The sequence below is a fragment of the Mixophyes fleayi genome, chromosome 9 (genome assembly GCF_038048845.1).
Source record: "Mixophyes fleayi isolate aMixFle1 chromosome 9, aMixFle1.hap1, whole genome shotgun sequence".
NCBI lineage: Eukaryota > Metazoa > Chordata > Amphibia > Anura > Limnodynastidae > Mixophyes > Mixophyes fleayi.
The window spans coordinates 114,354,564-114,375,272 of record NC_134410.1 but is presented as its reverse complement, the minus strand read 5'-3'; the positions used below and the strand labels follow the sequence as shown (position 1 = coordinate 114,375,272).

The 20,709-nt window shown below is 42.3% G+C and overlaps 1 protein-coding gene across 1 annotated transcript in view; it reads right to left on the bottom strand.

The window, feature by feature from the left end:
• Positions 1-20,709, bottom strand: part of PHYHD1 (phytanoyl-CoA dioxygenase domain containing 1) — a 276,211-nt gene that overhangs the window by 126,504 nt on the left and 128,998 nt on the right. The window lies entirely within an intron of this gene.

The window sequence follows — 20,709 nt, the reverse complement described above, 5'->3', positions numbered from 1 at the left end:
GTGATTAGAAAGAAAATTGTGTATATAAAACTGATCGACCCCTAGGTGGAGCACTGATATTGTGACAAAATTTGTTGCATTTATTAGTATGTATCCCTATCGTTTGCTTGCCACTTGTATAAGAGAAGTGTGTCCAGCAGTTAAAATCATGCGGGTGAGTGACTTGCCAAAGAACCTGTTATCTGTGGATTCCTGGAGTTTTCAGCCAATGGGAGCAGGAAGGGGTTGGGACTTATACACAGTTATAAGTCAGTGCACAGAGGATATAGTTCTTCCTGCTTCCGGATTCCTCCCGCCCTCCCTGCAATTTCTTGGGTAGCTTTGAGTTGTAGTTGGTTAGAGTAGGAGAGCAGTGCAGTCGGTAACTGTGCATATGGTGCTTGGGTGATCTTGTCATAGGTCACTACCCCTCTGTGGTTATGGTGTCATACCATGGTTGGTCCGTATGTTAGGAGGACCATTGGGCCAGTTTTGTATGGTTTATACTGGCGGAGTTTATAGGGGGCGTTGTCTTGCCGTTGGACTTGATCTTAGCACCGGCCAATAGATAAGGTATGATCCTGGGTTATTGGTACTGTTGAAGTGGTATAATTGGATGAACGAAAGTATATTGGTGTAATATTGGTTTGCCGTGCGTATTGCGAAGCGTACGCCACGTGTTACGTGGCGTGGTGCATTCGCACGGTAAAATACGCGCGCACACACTCGCATTACAACAGTTAGTTATTTATATAATTTCATATTGGTTCTGTTACACTGTAACTCAGGAGCAGATAGTATTCGGTTTATTATTAGTCTATATATATATATATATATATATATATATATATATATATAGTGATTATATGTACATTGTAGTGTTATTAAAGGTTTAGGTAATAGGAAAGGTGTCATGCCTGATATCATATTGAAGCCCTAATCTTCAGCAGCTGTCCGGTGCAGTCGGCGAAGAGATCGCACATTGCATACTTTAGTTATTGATATTAGAGAGTAAACCTTTGTATGATACTGGCTATGAAAAGGAGCAGACCCCCTGGAGAGAAGACCCCCACCTTTGGATTCCTTAGATTGAATCAACCTATTACCTGTCTGGCCTGGACCCACCCAACGTCTGGACCTATAGAAACAATCTACGTCATCTCTTTTGTTCACAATGAAACACTGACTGTATATATATTAGTTGCATCTCACTGGGGCCTCAGTCAACTCTGACACAATATTCTATACAGAATATTGTCCATCGGGTCCGGTGGGTGCGCAGCGTGCGCAAGCGATTGCATTTGGTATGTACTTATCTTTTGGTATTGGCTGTGCTGTACTGTACTTTATCATAATATGATAATGTATTGAATTGTTGACTATTTACTTCTGCTAAAATAAATTACTTTGTGCTTTGGACACACATTCAATTGATTGGGCAATGATTATTTTAAAACGATAGAATTACTTTAATAATATGGGGGCTCGTGAGTTAGGAATTACGTTACCGGCAGGTATGCAACGCTTACGATATTCGGTTCCTCAACAAAGGGTGGATGGACGGACGCGTCGTATAAAGCAGGAAAGAACGTAATACGTCTAATACCTGTGGTTCACTGTGTGTTGCGAAACCGAATGTCCGTTGTTGCATAGACTGAAGGAACGCTAATTAGAATCTAGGGACAAGAAAGAAAAAATGTTTCTTTTTATTGTCGTTTTATGTTTTAAAAGTGTATTGCATTGCTGTGCGTATGTGTAGTTCCTGCTGTGCGTACGCGAACTTCCGGTAGATTTGCCACGTGGTTGAACAATAGTTTTGATAGTTGTTATATGCATACTGTAAGCACTTGGTAAAGTCTCTGAAAAGATCGTGCCATTGTTTGGGAAAGTTATTTTCTGTACAGAAAACAAAGGTTATGTGTGTGTATGTGAATGAATATATAAAGGCAAAAATATACTGGTAACTATAGGCAACTATAGGTTTTTACACGTGTGCCTAATACTAATCACGATGTTCACAGATAACTAGTATCTCTGAGCAGTGCGGTTGGACCGCATGGCAGGGCCTTGATTAAGTAGTGGGAGGGCAGTGTGGAACTGTTGAAAATTGATAGCGCTTTAGTTCAGGTGTGTCTGACGGGGCATGTTAAAAAAAAGGTGACCTGACAACAAAGGTTCTGTTCTAGGGCTGAGCAGGATATAAAGAAACCTTTGTGTGAGTGGTGTTCTGTTCTAACAAAGAGTAGGTGATAAAGAGACACCACAGAGTATACTTGGCAGGTATACTCAAAGCGAAAATAACAGGGTTTCGCGGCATTCCCAAATATTAATCGCAAAGCTTACCGATAGTATCCGTAGGCGGTACGATTGGACCGCATGGTTGATTTAGTGCAGCCGTGATTGCGACTTGGGAGATGTGGGAGGAAATACGCTGCAACCACTGATATTCTTGATTGATATCGGGTGCTGACAGTGGTAAAGTACTCAAACTAGGAAGGGCATTGATATCTTTAAGGGGACGTGCCTGTTGAAAACGTCCAGGAATAAAAAAAAAAATCTCTAGTAAATTCTGTTTCAAAAGAGAACAGGTAAAAGTCTTTTTGTGTAGCGTTGAGAAATAGGTTGTTTTCACAATGGATATGAAGCAAATGCTAGAGATAGTTCATGTTGTGCTGCCTAATGAATGGCCGGTTGGTTCGGCAAAATATGTTATGTATAATAAATACGGTGCGTATGCTACGTCATATTGCGACAAATGGATCAAGATGACCCGGGAGTGTGTGAAACCTTTCCCAAACATAGGTACTCTTGACTCAGAGGTGTTAAATAATGTTAGAGATAAAGTGCGGTTGATTAAATCAACAAAAATGAGAATTGAACATGATGACTGTTTAAAATTGTGGCAAATGGAAGGTAAAACGTGGCAGAGCAGCGAACGCACAGCGGAAGTGAGTGTAAGGAAAAACACGTGTTCAGCGGAAGTAAGCGTACCGGAAACAAGCATTCCGGAAGTGTGCGTTGCAAAGCGTGGCGAACTGAGCGCAAACACGCCCCCGATAAATTCGGTTGGGGCGGGAAGTACAGCCAATACCAAAAATGTAAAAATGGTAACTAGTAACTTGTATGGTGTTTTAAGTAATGTTAAAAGTAATGTTTCAGGACAAAGAAGAGGAACGGTCCCACCAGCAGGGGCAGCTGCTGAAAGTGGTGAGAATAATGAAAAGGTTAACACAGGGGGAGACATTCATTGTACTGCAACAGCAAGTCCAGCAACTAGGTCAGAACAGAGTGATTTAGTAGGCTTATATCCTATCCGCAGAACAGCAGTTCCCAATGGGAAAGCGGACAGAGATGGTGTAGTTCCCATGAAACAGGTAGCAGTGTATTCTCCATGGACTAAGACGGAACTATTTACAATTATGTCTGATTTCCCTGATCCTAGAAAAGATTTGGCCAAGTGTCAGAAATTTATTAGACATTTAGGTAATGCACATGAACCTACTAATAAAGATTGGCGAGTGCTGTTTAGAGCTTGTCTTCCTCTCGATACTGATATACAGAAGTTCATTGAGGGTTGTAGCTTGGAGAAGGATAAACCCTTAACTGAGGATAACAATCAGCATAATATTAGACGTATAATCAAAGAGTTGGCCGTATATTTTCCAGTGACTGTGGAATGGGGCAAAATATACAACATCAAACAAAAAGGTAATGAGAATACAACTGATTATTTTTCAAGGGCGCTAGCGGGCATTATTAAGTACACAGGAATATGGGATATAATGGTAAATCCACATTACAGGGAGGTAACTGTTGCAGTACTAATGGCCGGCCTCCGGGAGGATCTAAGGACTTGGATACAAACCTCTTTTCCTAATTGGAGAGGTCTCACGGTAACTGATATTAGAGAGCATGCTATAGAACATGATAAAAATATATGTAAAAAGGAAAAAGCACAGAGTGATAGGTTAATGATGTTGAGTGTCCAGGCATTAGAAAAACTACATCCACAACCTCAGAATTATAAAAACCACTATAAGGGACGAAAGAAACAGAAATCTTTGAAGTGTTTTAACTGTCTTAAAAAGGGACATTTGAGGAAAGATTGCAAAGAAAATATTAGAGCCAAGGCTAAGAAAATGGGACACGAAGAAAAGAGACTTAGCCCACCTAAGGGGGAATCACATAGACACCCACAGAGATGGCGCACACAAGTCTCGGAGACTTCTCAACAGTTTCCTGTGCACCTCATAGCAGCCAATGCCCTGGGGGAGAAATATAGCCGACTCTAGAGTTAATCTGTAGTGAGCTTTAAGGTGCAAAATGTAGAAAGAAACTTATTTTTTTAAAAGTAATCTTTGTTGATTTTGTTTGTTCGTTTTATGCTGTCACATGTTTTTTTTTCCTAAATCACTAGCCAACGGCAAAGAATAGAAATGTTTGTTTTGTTTGCTGTTTTAAGATAACTATCTTGTTTTTCTTTTCACAGATAAAGGGGACACAAAAGAAGTATAGACAAGTGTTTAAAAGGGGTGAGATAGAGAAATAGAAGAATTACTCTTGAAAGACTAATTAACAATAGACAATTGGAACACTCTTTTGTTTTAGGCTGCAGTGACTCATGATAATTTGTTTGGCTGAGAATCATTATCCAACAATGAAGTATGTACATACTTTGCTCCAAAATATCGTTTTATGTATTTCAGAGAAAATATGAGTCACTAAGAGTACATTTTTACATTTCTCTATTATAAGTTAGAAAAGTCCGTTGAAAAGGTATGTAGTCAATGAGATACCGAGTTCTTAATGAACAAATGACAGACGACACTGGATTGCACTGTTAAGAACCCCTAGTCAAGTATGGGGAGGGGTCATAGTTAGCAAATAGCTAAGGGGAACAGTGGAATGAATACAGCCATTTCCCCATAGAGTCAGAGTCCAATCCAGCTGTCATTTTGTTGTAAAAAAATCTCCCTTTCTACATGTATGTTTGTATTCAAACCTTTGTATTCCCATCATTCATTGCTTTCCTATTTCTCATTCTTTACACAAACGCTAGTCTCTCCCTCTCTCTCTCTCTCTCTCTCTCTCTCCCTCCCGCTCCCTCCCTCTCTCTCTCTCCCTCTCTCTCTCTCTCTCTACCTCTCTCTCTCTCTACCTCTCTCTCTCTCTCTCTCTCTTTCCCTCTCTCTCTCTCTCTCTCTGCTCTGGTAGAGATAAAATCAGACACAGTCTCAACAATGGGGCTAAAACATATTTTTATGATTTTACATAAGACAAATTCAGAGATACACACACTAGATTGACATAAGTTACAGAAACAGTCAGGGGTTTTGTTTTCATGTGTATAGAAACTGCTGATTTTTAAGCAGAAAGGTTCTGTTGTGGAAATACGATTCATGTTTTATAGATTGCATATCTGTTTTGTTTTTTTGTTTTTTTTGTTGTTTTGGTTCGTGCCTCCTGTACAAAAATGTGCCTTTTTATGGATGCACAAAGGGTGGAGACAGGAGATTGCAGACAGGAGATTGCTAGAGGATAGGCATACAGATATGCATCTCTGTGTAGAACATTGGAGTAGGATTTTTACCACAAGATACGACATAATGTGAAACCCTAGAAAATGTAGAATTTTCATGTTTTATAATTTTCACTGTTAGACAGGCATGTACTGGATACTGTTATATTTGAAGAAAGTGTTATAGAAAGAGACCTCTTTGCCTTTCCCACTTAGTCAAGTAGCTGAATATGAGGTACTGAGAATGACATGTGAGTTGGCAGAGGGAAAATCGACTGATATACATTGGTCTTTAGCATTTTTCTAGTCTAGAGGGCGATGTTGAGGTGACTGAGAAATCGTTTTATAGCAATACCAGCACATGATTAGGACACTACATAGAGGACTTTATACAGTGACACAGTTACCAACTGAAGTAGCTGCTAGTAAGGTCCACACTTACACGCACAACCATACAGGGCTGTCACACCAGGGAGAACATAGCTGTCAAATAGACAACAGGGTTTTATGTGACAGCTAACAAATCTATGTTTTGTTTTGTTTTTCGTTGTATTGTTTTAGTTTTAAAAAGGTGAACACACACACACATGCACGCATACACATATTGGTTAATATAGGAAGATTTGTGTTACCCGAGGGATAAACTGTCTGGAAGGTGAAGAGATGTGGTGAGGAGTCTGGTGGACTCTGGAGAGATGGACAAGGTAGACCAATAGAGCCATCCCATATCCCTCCTGCTGATGGGTTTTCCTCCAGGTAAAACAAATACACGTCATCCAATTACCACCATGCAGGATCCTCAAGTATACACAGGTGTACCAATGAAAAATGTCTGGGTAGAGGTGTATTGAAATGTGTCTAATGTATTACTGTATCATACTCAAAGCTTTTGTTATTCAATGTGATAGTCCTAGAGTTATAATAGATGATAGGGTATTCATGTTATTGATAATAGATGTATAATGTATGAGTAGTGGTAACAAATCACATACTTTCAGTTAGCCATAAAGTAGTGGTACTCGGTAGAATGAATTGAATAGAATAAGAGTTGGAACTTGATTGAAGTGCCACTAGTCCTTTCCCGCTACCAAGAGATCACCCCTGGGCAGACTCCTAACCTGTCAGTTTTTGAAATGTTCTTGACCCCTCGTGAGATGAGATTGTAACTGGGAGGCTAGGTTAGACCCTGAGAGAAGGTAAATAGCGAGACAGTAATCAAGAACGTCCGAAACACTGTTTCCTGAAAGGTCACACTAACTGTCAGGATGTTGGATCGGGAGAGTAAGTTGTGGAGCAGAAATTTCTTAAGCTTAGGTTATTTACCAGACAGGTACCAGGTGTAGGCTACCAGCCTCACGGCTTTAAGGTTAGCAGAGACACACTGGTGCCCATACCACCCACTGCAGAGGGGCCAACACTCAGAGAAGGGTCCAAGGGCACTCATGAGTCTGTACTGGAAGGCCTCGAATGCAGTTAGTAGCACCTGAGCCAAAGGCTAAGACTGTTGTCCAGCATGAAGTTGCAGTTTTTCCTCTTTTGTGTTCTCTCATTTCACTCTCTTCTCAGGACGGTTAATTCTTTTGATTATTGGCAGGTGACAGAGACTGGTTCGGGTAGTGATAAGGAGGTATTGGGGAGGAAGAAGTTAGTAGCATAATCAGTCCGGCCAATTACTCTATTCAATTTAGGGGTAAAGGAAAATTTGGAAACCTTGGAGCTTGGAGAAAGTGCGAGGGGCTATTGTCTGAGTAGCATTACGTCCATAAGTACGGCGACCCCATAGTTAAAAAAGAGACACACCCAGCGATGCCAGTCCAGTAATATTCGGACTTGAGCAGGCATCCTTGAGAATGATTATCATTCTTGGGAGGGTAAGGTTTTAGACCAAACAAAGTGCTGGGCGTGCTCACACGTGCCTCAGTGATTATATCAAGTAGGATTAGTTCTCTTTCCACTAAATATTCTTGAGGTACCCGAACTATAGGCGGGAGGTCACTAAGGGAAAAAGTAGGACACCTAGGTCCCTTAGTCTGAAGTCTCCCAATGCTTTGCAAGCCAATCACTGTTAAATCTGAGTATTGAGAGACTGGGAAGAACGAACAGACAATAGCCCGCCCACAAGGGTTGATGAAAAGAACTGGTGACTTTATTAGATGTGTGTATATTAACGCAAGCTGAAGGAGATTGCATATGACATTATTGATAGACATAGGATGATGCTATTGATGAACATGAAGTGTTTAAATGTATTCTGAGCTTGAAGACATGCGTTGGACAGAAGAACCTGTTAAACTTGAAGAACTGTAGTAGAGAATTCTGTATAGCTGATACACGTTCTACTGTACCGTGTACCTTTCCAAATAATGTATTAAGTGTTTTATTGCACCCTTGAAGGGCATACAAAAGGTTATCTCCAAGCTCCAGAAGTGTACGGTTTATAGTAGAAGAAGAAGTCGTTTAGAGGATTAAGACTCTCTCTTATGATAACTTGTTTAGATCTACAAACAGCGTGGACATACACCAAGGGGGATTTGTATTACATAACAATGAAACATGGTACTGAGATCCTGCTTATAACATCTTTAAGGTGATAGTTTATTGTACTATCAAAGGGTGGACTGTTGAAGTGGTATAATTGGATGAACGAAAGTATATTGGTGTAATATTGGTTTGCCGTGCGTATTGCGAAGCGTACGCCACGTGTTACGCGGCGTGGTGCATTCGCACGGTAAAATACGCGCGCACACACTCGCATTACAACAGTTAGTTATTTATATAATTTCATATTGGTTCTGTTACACTGTAACTCAGGAGCAGATAGTATTTGGTTTATTATTAGTCTATATATATATATAGAGAGAGATATATATATATATATAGAGATATATATATATATGTTGATTATATGTACATTGTAGTGTTATTAAAGGTTTAGGTAATAGGAAAGGTGTCATGCCTGATATCATATTGAAGCCCTAATCATCAGCAGCTGTCCGGTGCAGTCGGCGAAGAGATCGCACATTGCATACTTTAGTTATTGATATTAGAGAGTAAACCTTTGTATGATACTGGCTATGAAAAGGAGCAGACCCCCTGGAGAGAAGACCCCCACCTTTGGATTCCTTAGATTGAATCAACCTATTACCTGTCTGGCCTGGACCCACCCAACGTCTGGACCTATAGAAACAATCTACGTCATCTCTATTGTTCACAATGAAACACTGACTGTATATATATTAGTTGCATCTCACTGGGGCCTCAGTCAACTCTGACACAATATTCTATACAGAATATTGTCCATCGGGTCCGGTGGGTGCGCAGCGTGCGCAAGCGATTGCATTTGGTATGTACTTATCTTTTGGTATTGGCTGTGCTGTACTGTACTTTATCATAATATAATAATGTATTGAATTGTTGACTATTTACTTCTGCTAAAATAAATTACTTTGTGCTTTGGACACACATTAAATTGATTGGGCAATGATTATTTTAAAACGATAGAATTACTTTAATAGTACTATGGTCTGACCTTTCCACCTTAATTGGTTTTGCGTTCCAGACTGCCCTACTCTCGTCCGCCTTACAGTCCTATTAGTTTAAATATTAACAAATACCGTCATTCATTCCAACTTTAATTTGGTGTCCGTGTTTTTATTTGGTTTGGTAAAGGTTATGTCACAGGTGTGTTATTTGGGGAAAGCTTGCCCGCTATGCATTTTATAACTCTGATAGAATTCGTGAACACTTATATTGTCTTAATAAAATTTTCAACTCTGTGTGTTTTGGTGTCACTCTTTAAAATGTTCAGTGCTAATACCTTTTATCCTTGCACTTACACCTTAATGATTAAACACTCAATACCTTCTTATCTAAAATAACGACACGGACACCAGATATAGTTTGGCAAAAAAGGAGCGTATTTAATTTGTGGAAGAATTTTATTTTAAAACTCTGAATGGCGACAAGAGCGAAGCAGTCAGCTAACGACTAAACTTTAAACCAATACAGCATAAGGTAAAACAATACCGCTGTCCCAAGACTTTACGGATCCCAAGTCTTTACGATTGGTCGGTACTAAACTTGGCGTCATCGTGACTGCCCCCTTCTGGACTCAGATTGTCGCATACAACCGGATATCCTCCGCCCCAGAGGCCAAGAGTCAGGTTACTGCAAAAGGGGCAGTGACGTGCGGCCAATTAAACGTTAGTACCTTCGATTAGTCGCTGACTGCATTGCTCTCCTACCCACTGAGCCTTGTCTTAAGACAAGGACTTAAATTTAGTATAACCAGCTTATGCCGGGCGGGAGGGAGGTATCTGACATCCAGGACAAAGAGAGAGTGTAATGTGCGTATCATCGCTAACCAATAACGATTGTCGAACCTCGATTTGTGTTTCCAACGCACAAAGATTTATTCGCAATAAGTGGAAAAAATATGCTCAAGCGATGTAATAGTAAATACAGCTGTTACTTAACGCAGGCGCTCTGGATCCAGTGCAGTCATTCAATCCTGAAGTCTGGGGACAAGAAGTCTGCCCTCTGGATCACAAGCTGCTGCTTATATACACAATCAAGTACAGTAATACAATGAAGATGGTATGGCTTGCATCTATTGGTCCGGGTCTCAGGAATGTCCAAGGGGTCGTCAATCATTGGCTGGTTCATCCTAAGGAATCCAAAGGAGGGGGTCATCTCTGCAGGGGGTATGCTCTGCTCTTCCCGCCAGAATTCCTTAGTCTTAAGTAGTTCATAATTCCCTATCATTCATAACTTGCGTATGCACTCTGCGATTCCCTCGCAGAGCGCACCAAACAGTAGGATATGTAACAAGGTTCATTATGATACCACTCATGATGTTATTCCTTTAACCCGTTCTGTGTATTTCCCTAATATGCATGTAACTCTGATATAACATATAAATACTACTATATTTCGACATAACTGACTATGTGTTGCAACTACCAATAATGTGTACTATTTTATAAGTATGCGTGTTTGTGCGAATGTATGGTAAAAGACCAATTACTGTTGCTGCCACGTGTAGTGGATGCGTACGCCCTTTCACGCCGTAGCGTGCCCTTGTACGTCAAAGCGTACCGTACGCATCTTTTCAGACAAAGACAACCAAGTTTGCTAGACTTTAATTGAAATGACTTTATCCAATTTGCTGACTTCGACAGTTCCACCCTTTGATAGTGTAATAAACTATCACCCAATCACCGTTTCAAGTTCAGGATTATACAATACTTCTTCACAGACCATGATCTCGGTATCTGGTACCACCCTTTCCGTCTCTTTCTTAGTGTTACTCCCATGAGACCGTTTTCCACACTTCAACACAGTAGGAACACATTTGACAACTAAACCAATTGCTAAGATGACACCCAGTATAAGGAGAAGGAGCTTACCTACACTAGCAACCATTTCCTGTACCCACTCCCCCAGACCGGAGAACCATTTTGCTGGGTTCAACCATGAGAACCAACCCGCCACCTTTTCCCCGACCTCATATAACGAAGAATTATGGCTCTTTCGAAATTCCCATTTCAGCTGCAAAATTTCATCCCTCTTCCGGTCTATAACCTCTTTAGGGTCTTCCGTATTATTAGTAATGTACGTGCAACATTTGACACCGAACTGGGTGGCCAGTGTCACACAGTACCCTCCAGTAATAGAGGTGGGATAATTTAGTACCAGTCTATGTTGCACCAACTCCTTCTTGTACGCTTGTAGCTCCCTTCCAGTATACCTGAAAGTGTCATCATACATCTCGGTGATATTATCTATTAATTTAGCTAGGTCTTGGATATACTTAAAGTTTAATGTTCCCCGAGCGGTCCTGGTGAGATCTAGAGCAACCATAACTTGGAAACCAGCAGTTTCACTAATCAATTTTGTAGCTATGGGTTCCTCACCAGGAATCATATTTCTCTTGCCACGGTGTTCGTACTGTGTGTGTATGTATGGTGGTGATGTAGTCTTGTGAATATCTACCATTTCTTCATGAGTAATAGTCATGATTTCAGGAACCAGTTTAGCTAAGAAACACAAGCCCTTGGAACTCGGAGTCACCCAGGAATAAGCTTTCCTCCCACAAACAAAATACACATCATCAGGGAGAACATAAGGAACAGTATGCCCATGAATTATATCACACAGAGTTTTGGTAAAACTACCCATGCCTAGTGTCTCCATCTGCTCTAGACACGTGTCGGCATTAATGATATTTTCACATTTATCTGTAGAGACTTTTCCAATAGATACCTTCTCATGTTTGGTTATACGCCCTAACTTGTGACTTCCATCAGCATTCCTGCCTAGTAGTGACCTTGTGGGTCTCTCTCTAAAATGAGTGTGGCGAGCCATTGTCTGATCTGATAGGTCAGCCTCCCAATTCTCCAGGCGCTTTGCATGAGATATGTTTAGGCACAGCAACGATCTGCCCATGGAGTATTGTCGAAGCGTCAGACTAGGGGACCTAGTGTTATTGTACCTCCCTTCTATGGGCCTCCCACCCCTTAATTCGAGTACTTCGGATATGTTTAGCGGGAATGGCACTAGTCCTATGTTATGCTGCCCTTGAGGCACGTGAGAGCACACCCAACACTCAGTTTGGTTTAGCACCTTACCCACCAGGGAGTGATAATCCTCCAATGGATGCCCGCCTATATTCAGAGTACTGGGGGACTGGCATCGTTGGATGCATCTCTCGTCAACTAGGGAGTTGCAGAACTTGCAGATACAATACTCATCAGACAATAGCCCCTCACACTGCCTCCGAGTTCCTGAGCTAGCAGACCTTTTCATAACCCCTGGACCAAGTTTGATAATGGGCTGCTCAGGATATCCTATTAACTTTTCTTCGGCCTCCATTTCATCCGTATCACTCCCAGAACTCTCCTCCATCCTCCATTCTCCTTCACAAAAATAGAATGTCCTAGAAAAAGTAAAAACAAGGAAAATCCTGGAACAAAAGAAAAACAAAAACCGCCACTCCATCGCTGGAAAGATAGTTCTGAGGCAACGTCTCTGGTTCAGGTGTCTTAACTGCAGGCTTTAGGTCTCCCGGAACAGGCTCACAAGTGACAGCTCTATGTCGTCGGTCTGAGTCTTGTCTTGCACTTTCTCCGGATTATGGACTCTCCTGCAGTGGGTGGAATGGACCGAAGTGTCTCTCTCTGCAACCTTCAGTGATGTAGTACTGGTCAGCAGCACTTGGTACGGGCCTTCCCAACGGTCTGTTAAACAACCTGAACGTAAGAAATTGCGGATCATAACATAGTCTCCAGGTTCAACATCATGACAGTTCGTTTCTGGCATACCAGGTGACAGCATTTTTAGTTTTTGTTGTTGTTGTTTCAGCTGTCTACTCATTCTTATAAGATATTGTACAGTCACTTCATTATTACACTTTAAGTCGTCCTGTGGACTCACGATCAAATGAGGTTGTCGTCCGAACAGTATCTCAAAGGGGGACAGATTAAGAGGAGGTCTAGGAGTGGTTCGAATGCTGTGGAGGACCAACGGCAAAGCCTCAGGCCATGCCAACCCAGTTTCAGCCATTATCTTACCTAGTTTGTTCTTGATAGTACCGTTTACTCTCTCCACCTTACCACTGGCTTGTGGTCGGTAAGGGGTGTGAAGTCTGCTACTGATTCCCATGAGTTTACACATATTTTGGAAGACATCACCAGTAAAATGGGTACCCCTATCACTTTCAATGATTCTAGGGATACCGAACCTACACACAAAGTCTTGTACAATTTTCTTTGCAGTGAACACAGCAGTATTAGTGGCTGCCGGATATGCTTCTACCCAACCGGAAAACACATCAATACACACTAACACATACTTCAGATTCCTGCACGGTGGTAGTTGGATATAGTCAATTTGTATTACCTGAAAAGGTCCGTCTGTAGGAGGGATGTGGGATGGCTCAGTTGGAATAGTTTTCCCAACATTTTTCCTCAAACAAGTAAGACATGACATTGCTTTCTTACCAGCTTGAGAGGAAAATCCGGGAGCACACCAGTATGCTCTCACCAGTTTGCACATACCTTCTTTACCCAGGTGAGTCAGGCCGTGTGCTGCTTCAGCCAGGCTTGGATAGTATGTTCGGGGAGCTACAGGCTTACCTTGTCCATCCCTCCAGAGTCCTGAGGACTCTTGACCACATCCCTTCGCCTTCCAGACCGCCTTCTCCTGCAGGGAACACAAATCTTGCATTTCAATTAATTTCTGCGTGTCTAATGTCTGAAAAACCATCATAGTCTCGGTCGATACAGTCATAGGTTGCCCTGCTGCCCATTTAGCAGCTTCGTCTGCCCTGTCGTTGCCCAATGACACTGGGTCTTCTTCAAAGGTATGGGCTTTGCACTTTATGACGGCTACTGTTCTGGGTAACTGTATCGCTGTCAGAAGTCCTTTTATGTGTTGTGAGTGTGCCACTGGTGTACCTGCTGCTGTCGTAAAGTTTCTAAGACGCCAAAGGGCCCCAAAATCATGCACTACCCCGAAGGCGTACCTAGAGTCAGTATATATGTTGGCTGATTTACCCTCTGCCAATTCACACGCTCTCCTTAGTGCTACTAGTTCCGCCACCTGGGCTGAGTGAGGTGGACCAAGGGGTTCAGCTTCTACCACATCCTGATCGTCTACAACAGCGTAACCAGTACATAGCTCTCCTGTCTCTGTCTGTCTATGGCAACTTCCGTCTGTATAAAACGTAAAATCTACATTTTCTAAGGGGGTGTCACGTATGTCGGGCCTTGCAGTAAAGGTCTGATTCAGGTGTTCCATACAGTCATGCGTGTCAGTATTCTTGCCTAACTCATCATCAACCAGGGTCTCCTCACCTCCCACCCTTTGTGTCTCTTGAGACACATACGGAAGGTATGTAGCTGGATTTAGGGTGCTACATCGTTTGATGGTGATGTTTGAGGGTGCCATCAGGGCTAGTTCCCACTTTGTGAATCTAGCTGAAGAAACATGTCTGGTTTGGGCTGAATTTAACAGAGCTGATACAGCATGGGGTGTATAGATGGTTGAATTATGTCCTAATACTACATCCTCGCTCTTACTTACTAGAAGGGCCGTTGCTGCTACACTTCTGAGACATGTTGGGAGTGACCTTGCCACATTGTCTAATTGTGCACTGTAGTATGCTACCGGTCTGCTAGCGTCACCATGTTTCTGTGTGAGGACACCTGCTGCACAGCCATCAGCTTCTGTACAAAATAGCTCAAAAGGCTTTTCATAATCAGGTATTCCCAATGCAGGTGCTTTTGTCAGACTATCTTTAAGATTAAAGAACGCTTGCTCCGACTCTTCTGTGTGTACGACACGTTCTGGTTTTGAGGAAGAGACTAGCTCCTGCAATGGTAATGCCAGAATAGAAAAACCTGGGATCCAGGACCTACAGTATCCACACATCCCCAAGAAAGTACGAATCTGCTTCTGGCTCTGCGGCAGGGTCATGTGTTGTATGGCCTCAATTCTGTCGGTTGTCAGGTGTCTTAGCCCCTTAGTGAGGCAGTGTCCTAAGTATTTGACCTTAGTCTGACATGGCTGTAATTTATCCTTTGCCACCTTGTGCCCTGTTTGTGAAAGATGAAGCAACAACAATTTAGTATCATGTAAACATGACATAAAAGAATCAGAGCACAACAACAAATCGTCCACATATTGAATTAGAACCGACCCATTGTGGGGTTGAAAGGATTGCAAACAGTCATGTAAGGCTTGGGAGAAAATACTGGGGCTGTCAATGAACCCCTGGGGTAGTCTGGTCCATGTGTATTGCACTCCCCTGTAGGAGAATGCAAAAAGGTATTGGCAGTCAGGGTGAAGAGGGACTGAAAAGAAAGCAGAACATAGATCAATGACAGTAAAATGACTGGCAGACGGTGGAATCTGCATGAGGATGACAGCTGGATTCGGCACTACGGGGAATTGGCTCTCAACAACTTTGTTAATTCCCCTTAAGTCCTGGACTAATCTATAGCCCCTCCCCCCACTCTTCTTCACAGGGAAAATGGGACTATTTGCTGTACTGGCTGTACGAATTAAAATCCCTTGTTGTAACAGCCTCTCAATAACAGGATATACCCCTAGTTCCACCTCCGGTTTTAATGGATACTGTGGGATTTTTGGGGCTATCCTACCACTTTTTAGATTGACCATGACAGGGGCTACGTTTGCCATCAGTCCAGTGTCCTGTCCATCTCTGGTCCATAGGGAACCTGGTATTTCCAGCAACATCCCCTTTACTTGAGATGGACTTTGTTCTATAACAGGAGAGTGTAACATTAACCTTGGAGGGGTGTCCAATATGTCCTGTACCTCATGTGCAACCTTCTCGGGTATATCTAGGAACACACCATCTGAAGTACAGTATATGACACATCCCATTTTACATAACAAGTCTCTCCCTAGCAAGTTAGTAGGAGCCGCTGCAGCCAAGAGAAACGAATGCTTAGTATGCAGAGGCACGATAGTAACTTCGGCGGGTTTAGTTAGAGGATAATGTAACACTTTTCCCGTCACCCCCATAGCTGGAATAGTTTTGCTGGTCACCTGTAGATTGAAAGGAGAGGTTATCACAGATCGGGCCGCCCCTGTATCTACAAGAAAAGTTTGTTTCCTGCCAGCTATGTCAACTATCATTGTTGGTTCTTCACTCTGACTCTCAGTTAACCTCACTGGCTGTAGACTACAGGTATGACCTGACCCCTAGCGCTGACTAGTGATTTCCCGCGCAGCATTTGCTGCCGTAATATGCGCGGGTAGATGTGAGTCTTCTAGTCTATGTGAATCCTTTCTTGGAGGATATCTATGTGACCCACCCTTATGTGTATTGAGTCTTTCTTTATTACAATCTCTAACGTAATGTCCTTCCTCGTTACAGTTGAAACACCTGATCACTTTAGGTTTCCTGTTATATGGGTTGTATGCTGGTGGTCGTGTATGCACCCCTTCTAGAGCCTGTATACTTACCGTCATTAACCTATCACTTTTCTCTTCCCTTTTTTTAAAAAGGTTCTTGTCATGCTCCACAGCAGACTCCCTAAGGGAGTCTACCGTGACGCCTCTCCAATTAGGTAATGTGGTTTGTACTCTCGTCTTTAAATTTTCCCTAAGGCCATCCATCAGTACCCCTACAGCTACCTCTCTGTGATGTGGGTCCTCACTTATGTTGGATATCCCAGTAAATCGTGCAATCGCTGTTATAGCTCTAGCAAAGTAATCTGAGGCAGTTTCACTATCTTTTTGTTTGATGGTGAAAATCTTACTCCAATTTACTACTACTGGAAAACAGATGGCTAAGTGTTTGACAATTTGTTCTATATTCCGTTGGTTAATCTCATCAGTCAGGGTGTCATCTTCCTCCAACAAACAATCTCCAATAAATTTTTGTATGTTAGTATTGGGAGGAAGACACGCCCTCAACACTACCCGCCAATCCTTACTGGTTGGTTCATGAGCATTCCCTAAGTCTTTAACAAATTTTTGACATTTAGCTAACTCTTTTCTAGGATCTGGGAATTCAGTCATAATGGAACGTAATTCTGATCTAGTCCAGGGACAATGCATTGTAACATTTCTTAAAGGAACTACACCATCCTTATCCGGTTTCCCATTGGGAACTGATATTGTGCGGACCGGGAACACACCCTCTGGTACACTAACTTCAGGGGACGCTACAGGATTTACAGGCCCTAGATTTAGAACACTTTCACTCCTAGTGATCACGCTACTCTCACCTATCTCAGCCATTTTCTCATACTTGCGCTGAGCCTCTAGTACATTAACAGCATGGGCAATGGCCGAAATCACAGTGGGTTCATCTTCGTTTTCAGATACACTTGATTGAAACTGATTTAAAACAGGGTACAACTTAGTAATTTTTCTATTTTCAGTTTTAACAACGGCTGTACTTACCCCTCCCGCCACATAAGGTGGCGGGGGCGCGCTTGCGCTGAGTTCGCCACGCTTCTCAATGGTTACATCCGCCTTGCGCGCGCTTTTCGCCACGCCTATTTCCGGTTTGTATTCGCTGCTCTGCCACGTGTTACCTTCCATTTGCCACAATTTTAAACAATCATTATGTCTATTTCTCTTTTTCGTTGACTTGATCAACCATATTTTATCTTTTACAGTATTCAGTACCTCTGCATTAAAACTCCCTATTGTTGGGAAAGGCCTATCACAAGCTTTGGTCATCCCGACCCACGTGTCACAATACACAGTTGCATATGCACCATACTTCTTACACATGAGAAACCTCGCTGAACCAATAGGGCCTTCCTTAGGCAGTACACTGACCATCTCTAGCGTATGCTTAGCACCCATGTTGAACAATATACCTTCTACCCGGAACACAGACACACCGCAATGCTCTGTTCCTTCCGGCCAAATGTGAAATACAGACACACCGCAATGCTCTGTTCTTTCCACCTAATAATTTCAACTCTGTTGCTATACTCACCGCTAGAGATCTATAATCCTCGGTGAACGTATTTCCTTTAGCCGCGTTCACTCGCTTTTCTCGCCCCTGGCGAGGATCCCTAATACAGAAATATCACTGTGGGCCCCAAGGGTTATCAGCTCCTCGATACCCTGGCTAAACCACAAAATCTGCTGAGTTTATTATCGCTGGGAGCGCAAAGTCGATACAATCAACCTGCCTTTCCAGTATAATTCCTCCTAGCTGCTTCACCAATTCGCACTAACGGTGCGACCGGATCGCACTGCCTACCAATACTAATTATTAGCAAACCTTGCGATCTATTGGTAGCGCTTTGCGAAAACCCAGTTTTCGCATTCGGTATACCTGCCCTGTATACCGTCCTTCAGTTGGGCAATCCGCCTCGTCAGACAGCAACTGAGCACCTCAACAATAAAACAGTGTATCTACGTTACAACATCACACACTATACACCTTTTCTGCGCAGAAAATCAAAAGTTCCCAACAATAGTAATAATGTCTCAGAGGCTTTCACAAGTAATTATACTATGCATGTATAATAACTATCAACACGATTGTTTAACCACGTGGCAAGTTTACCGGAAGTTCGCGTACGCACAGCAGGAAGTACACATACGCTAAACAATGCAATACAGTTAAAACGCACAATGACAGAAAAAAGAAACAGTTTTCTCTTTTGTCCCTAGGTTCTAGTTAGCGTGCCCTAGATAATGCAAAACGGACATTCGGTTTCGCAACACAGAGTAAAATTCAGGTTTTGAACACCATGCGTTCTTACCCGTTTATGACGCGTCTCCACCCTTTGTTGAGGAACCGAAATCCGTTGGTCTTGCGTATCATCGGCAACGAAACCTCCAAAGCTCACGAGCCCCCAAATTGTAATGTGCGTATCATCGCTAACCAATAACGATTGTCGAACCTCGATTTGTGTTTCCAACGCACAAAGATTTATTCGCAATAAGTGGAAAAAATATGCTCAAGCGATGTAATAGTAAATACAGCTGTTACTTAACGCAGGCGCTCTGGATCCAGTGCAGTCATTCAATCCTGAAGTCTGGGGACAAGAAGTCTGCCCTCTGGATCACAAGCTGCTGCTTATATACACAATCAAGTACAGTAATACAATGAAGATGGTATGGCTTGCATCTATTGGTCCGGGTCTCAGGAATGTCCAAGGGGTCGTCAATCATTGGCTGGTTCATCCTAAGGAATCCAAAGGAGGGGGTCATCTCTGCAGGGGGTATGCTCTGCTCTTCCCGCCAGAATTCCTTAGTCTTAAGTAGTTCATAATTCCCTATCATTCATAACTTGCGTATGCACTCTGCGATTCCCTCGCAGAGCGCACCAAACAGTAGGATATGTAACAAGGTTCATTATGATACCACTCATGATGTTATTCCTTTAACCCGTTCTGTGTATTTCCCTAATATGCATGTAACTCTGATATAACATATAAATACTACTATATTTCGACATAACTGACTATGTGTTGCAACTACCAATAATGTGTACTATTTTATAAGTATGCGTGTTTGTGCGAATGTATGGTAAAAGACCAATTACTGTTGCTGCCACGTGTAGTGGATGCGTACGCCCTTTCACGCCGTAGCGTGCCCTTGTATGTCAAAGCGTACCGTACGCATCTTTTCAGACAAAGACAACCAAGTTTGCTAGACTTTAATTGAAATGACTTTATCCAATTTGCTGACTTCGACAAGAGCCAGCCCCCAGCTCCCAGGTAATTTATGCCCTCCTGGAAAACCACTCCCCCAGGAGTGATAGGCTGGCTGCCACCAATTGTTTAACCCCTTAATGTCCGTGCTGATGAAATATAGCACAAAATTTTAATTGCCCTCAGCTTAGGGCTTCACTTAAACTAATACACATACACTCATAATATTTTCACATATTCCAGGTATCTCCCAACCCGAGCCAAAATGAATTGACTGTCAGTAGTTACACTTAATTAAAAAGGATTCCTTAAATATCCACCCCAGAATGCTTGCAAAGTATATTCAAGAGATGTATCATTACTTCAACCCTTCTATATTATATCTTACTGAGACCAATATAGTTCCCAAAGGATACTGTACTTGCAGTCCAATAAATATCTAATGTTATTCTTTGCTGATGTTAAACAGATAGCTGAAAGCACTTGAGATACTACTTTTCACATAAATGTGGATACATGCCATATTAAATGACACAGACTCCTGTTACGGTAAGCTCAAACATTAACTAGTTATCCCAAGGTGTATCAAGCCCGCGTCTAAGTCTCTGTGTAAAATATATTGTAGATACATCATCAGCTGGCCATATGATATTTGGCCCAATACGGAACTAAATTTGGAATCTAAAAATTATCTACTGAATATCGATGTAAATTTTAGCAAGCGATTATCAGGGAGCCCTTCTTTTTCTGTATGAGCAATGGCACAAAGCAATGTCATTGGAGAGTGACAAGAACACTGCAACCGTTCCTGTTTACGTTTGAGCAATGACGCTGAGCAATGGCACTGACACTGGAGACTGCCAAGAACACTGCCACCCCTCCTGTTTCTGTGTGAGCTATGGCACTGAGGAGACTGGAGACTGATAAGAACACTGCCACCGCTCCTGTTTCTGTTTGAGCAATGGCACTGACACTGGAGACTGCCAAGAACACTGCCACCCCTCCTGTTTCTGTGTGAGCTATGGCACTGAGGAGACTGGAGACTGATAAGAA